We start from the raw sequence: 4,866 nt of genomic DNA, 5'->3' as shown, positions 1-4,866 counted from the left end.
GCCAGATTATACGATGTGGACATTTCATGGCAAGTCTGCCCAACGTGCCAGATCTGAGGTGCTTCGTCGTCGCACCGATGAGCATGGTACCAGGATGCAAGACATGGTTCAAGACTTTGATGATTCTCGAGACTTGGACGATGAGATGGAGGAATCTGCAAAGGCCTTCAAGGAAATGTTGGGGTCTTCAAAATGTCCTCTCCACGAGCACACTGAGCTTTGTCAGCTGGATGCCATCTCACAGATAATGGCTAATGGACGCTGAATTGAGTCAAGTTTATGGACTTGTAGGCTAATTCAGAGTTTATGGACACTGAATTGAGACAAGTCGCTAATGGTTTTGACTTTAAGGTCCGTTCATTTGGAAAATACGACATCAACGGGTATCGCTTTTGTACCTATGGCAAAGAGCTATCTATGGCCGACCAAAAGTCTACAAATTGTTCTGTCTCTGCTATCGGCGAAGGACATACCGAGTATTATGGAAGAGTTGAAGCAGTTTATGAACTTCAATTCTATGGTGCAAACCCACCAAACGTCATAGTCTTCACATGTTATTGGTTCCAGCCAAAGGAGACTAGAAGGACTCATGAACATATAGGGCTAGTGGAAATCAAACAAAGCACCCATTTGGATTTTCCCGATGTCTATATTATGGCTAAACAGGCAACCTAGGTTTTCTATATACCGTGGGCCTGTTAAAGTGATCCAAATCTCAATGGTTGGGATGTCGTTTATGAAGTGTCGCCACGTGTTATACCACCTCCCCGCAATGAAGAGTATTATGAACCTCACATTAACCTAGACACATATGAAGGAGAATTCTTCCAAGAAACACATCTTTCCAAAAAAACATTTCAAGAACCGCTCTACTTCACCAAGAACATTGAAGTAGACAGCTACAGTGAACCCAACTTCACCCCTCAGCCGTAACAAGAAGAGCCCGAACTAGAAGAGGTTACTCCTGCGGATGACCTTCCACATGATGATGCATTTATTAATGATGATGATGAGCACGTCATTACTGATAGTGATGATGATGATGATGCATTTATTGATCCCGAAGCATTTATTGAACCCGACAATCCAAATTATTATTAGGTATTCAATTTTTTATGTTGTACTTGATTTATATAGTTACTTGTATGATTGTATGATTTATATAGTTACTTGTATAATTTTCTTACTTTGTATGATTGTTTGTTATACATGGTGCCATGGTCTTGATATCCGTCCCTGTCGGCCGTAGCCCGGTTTATGATTTGGATGTGGTATATTCTGTTTTATAACTATTAGTTGCATTTCGCATTTATGACAATTATGGCCATCAAGTTGACATAGAGATATTTTTATCTAGGAGGTATGTGAACCAGAATTTGCAACTGACCGTCTTGTCGAGAAGTTAAATTTAGTTGAAAAAATGAGAATTTGAAAGAAAAAATTAAAGGATTGAAGAAGAGAAGATAATTGGAGTTGTATGTTATCGATGTCGTCGATGATCAAAAGATGAAGATGAATGTAATGCGCTTGAAGATGTATGAAATGCGCTTGAAGATTAAGAAGTTTAGAAAATATGCCATTGATAATGAGGCTTGGCATCATTATGTCGTTGGATCAATTGTTAGCTTAGTTGCGATCTTCATCGCATTTGTTGTGATGAGGGTAAGTTTCTCTAGTGTTGCTTAACAAATGCATACTTAGCTTACTTTCCTCCTAAATGGCATAATTACCTAAGTTTGACAAAAAAATGAGATACACTGAGCTTCTTCAGTTCATTTATGACATACTTAGCATACTAAGGTAAAAAATGGCATGATAATCTTTGTTACCTCCAAAATGATATAGACTTAGCTTATTTTCCTCGAAAATGACATAATAACCTTACTAAGCTCCAAAATGACCTATTTACCTAGCTTAGCTCTAAAATGACCTACACTTAGCATTTTTACCTAGCTTAGCAATAAAATGGCATTTTTACCTATCTTAGTTAGAAGAAGAAGAAGATAAAGAAGAGGTGAGGAGAAAAAAGTTTCTTCTTCTTCCTTTATTTCTTCTTCTTCTTCTTCTTCTTCTTCTTCTTCTTCTTCTTCTTTCTCTTCTTCTTCTTCTAGCTAGCCTTCTTCTTCTTCTTCTTCTTCTTCTTCTTCTTCTTCTTCTTCTTCTTCTTCTTCTTCTTCTTCTTCTTCTTCTTCTTCTTCTTCTTCTTCTTCTTCTTCTAACTTTCTTCTTTCCCGATTTGCAGATTTGTTTTAGATGAGGAAGCTTGCGTTGATGGAGTCTACTCTTCTCTTTATGCTTCCTTCTTGTTTTCATTTTGTAGGATGAACAATGTCAAACTTGCTACCTATATATGTATGTATGGATGAAACCATTGTATGCTTGTTGTTGGATATGTTGGGTAGCTATATATGTTGCATATGGACTTTTGATTTGCTATGTATATGTGTTGGATGATCAAATCCATATGTCAAGGATATGATTTGGTATGTATATGTGTTGGTATGCTTGTCGAAAGTATTTTCATATGTGTTTGGGTGTGTGTGTGTGTGTCTCTCTCTCTATATATATATCTGTGAAATTCTATGAAATTGAATGATTTGAAGAAAAACAGAAAAAACAGGGGCTATACAGTATCTTTGTAGTCTGCTGGCAGACGGCAAAGACCATTGTATTTGTCGTCTGCCAGTGAATGGCAAATTAGCCAAATAGGCCAGCCCCCAGGTGCTACAATGTGACTTGCTATGCCGTCCGCTCGTAGAGTGCAAAGATGCAAAGGTCTTTGCCATCTGCCAATAGACGGCAAAGCACACCGTTAACCCTTTAATTGACCTAAGCTGACACATGTGTTGTCCAGGCCCTTTGCCGTTTGTTGGCGGATGGCAAAGACCTTTGCATCTTTGTCGTCCGCCAGCAGACGGCAAAGAGCCCTTTGTTGTAGCCTGTTCAGCCGGATGTTTTGTTGTCTGCTGGCTGATGACAAAGGCCTTTGCCGTCCGCCAAGCAAGCCTTTGTTGTCAACCATGGCAGGCGGCAAAGTTCCTGATTCCTGTAGTGTATGGTCGAACTTGCAGCTGAAATATATAGGTTGGGAAAATTCGTGCAGACCTTTGTGGTATGTAGACGAAATATTGTTGGGAAAACAATGAACCTATAAATCATGCATAGAGAAGCGTTAATGGGCCCTGACTTTGGAAATTGGCTATATGCGAACATAATCGGAGATAGTATCCATTCACATAATTCAAGCTTATAACTTGATGGACCCTTCGAAAGACTTAGAGTCTAAATAATAGTAATGGATCTATAAACTGCAAAGATAAAAATGTTTATAATCCTTGACTTGTTACAAATAGTTTATGACAAGATCAAAGAATAGACTATGACGAGATTGTCCCATCATAGCAATACTTAAAGTCAGTTCAGGTTAAACTAGCAAATATTAAATATTTGAATTATGAGATAAGACAGATGGATGTCAAAATGATTCCATGAGATGGAAATAAAACCAAGGTTGTATGTTTGATACGATCCAAGGCAATTTTGTCAATCCAAAGGATGCTAGTAAGTATGCAGACTTCAAGAGATCATGTAATGATCTGAAGCAAGCATAGTGGGGTTGGAATATTCATACTCATGAAATGGTTAAATAAATTGATTTCATCGAGTAAAGCAAAGATGCTTGTATTTACAAGAAAGTAAGTGGGAGCATGATAATATTTCTAAACACTATATGTACATGACATATTGTTGATTGGAAGTTATGTAAATTTCTTGACACAAATTATGACTTTATTGAAACTAGTTTTTTAGTAAGATACTTAGGTAATGAATAGTCTTGGTATTATACATAATGATCAATGGAGATAATAGTGTCTAATGGGACTTAGCCAAAATATATATTGACAGAATATTAAAAGCAGTTTAGTATGTAAAGTTGTTGATCATAGGACAACAATGAATTTTTTTGTTAAGGATTAACAACATGTTTCTCACACACGGAGAAAATTAAGAGATTTTTCTAAGGAGTTAAATCAATGAAGGCTCGTTGTAAGTAGTACATCAATAAAATCTTCATCTATGTTCCAAGAGATTTTTTGATTTCAAACTAAAAGTGATTTATGGTGGCACAGTAAGTTGGAATTGGTACAAAAAGTTACTGTGGTGAATTCTATAACATAAGGCTAAGTATATTATTGCTTTAGAAGAAGAAAATGAAGGGTGAGAATCAAAAGTTCATTCGTGAGCTTGGTATGGTTTGTAGATGATTGTATCATTGGAAAACTATTCTTAATAATGGTTCCATAACTCAGTCTAAGGAATCAAAGGTTCTACCAATTATTCAATATATATACAAAGCCAGTTTTTCATAGAAATTATGAATTCTTGTGAAAGCATTATAGATTCATAGAAATGCAAATGATACACGCGAATCTGAAGTTGTCAGATTCGATAGGACAAAGTCGATCTATACCACATGCAAAGCATGGACTGACAACGGATTGCCATTGGTGTAAGTTAAAACTGCGAACTAGATTACTAACTCTAGTGCAAGTGGGGGACTATTGGAAATATGCCCTAGAGGCAATAATATTGTATTATTATATTTCCATTTTCCATAGTCAAGAGTTTATATTCCATGCTATAACGGTTATGATCCTGGAATATGTGATTCAGTGGAAAACTCATATGCACGTGTGGAATGATAAACGGTAAACAATAGGTTCCTGGTCTCGCCTCTAAGACCGGCTCAAGTGTTGTTGGTGATCAACTTTTCTAGATCTTAGGATATCATTAAGTGTAACGATAGTCCTAAAACAACATTGAGGGTATGACATTAGAAGAACGATCATATTGAATCGACCATAC

Source organism: Triticum aestivum, chromosome 3B, assembly GCF_018294505.1.
Source record: "Triticum aestivum cultivar Chinese Spring chromosome 3B, IWGSC CS RefSeq v2.1, whole genome shotgun sequence".
Classification (NCBI taxonomy): Eukaryota; Viridiplantae; Streptophyta; class Magnoliopsida; order Poales; family Poaceae; genus Triticum; species Triticum aestivum.
This window is presented reverse-complemented; position numbering follows the sequence as displayed.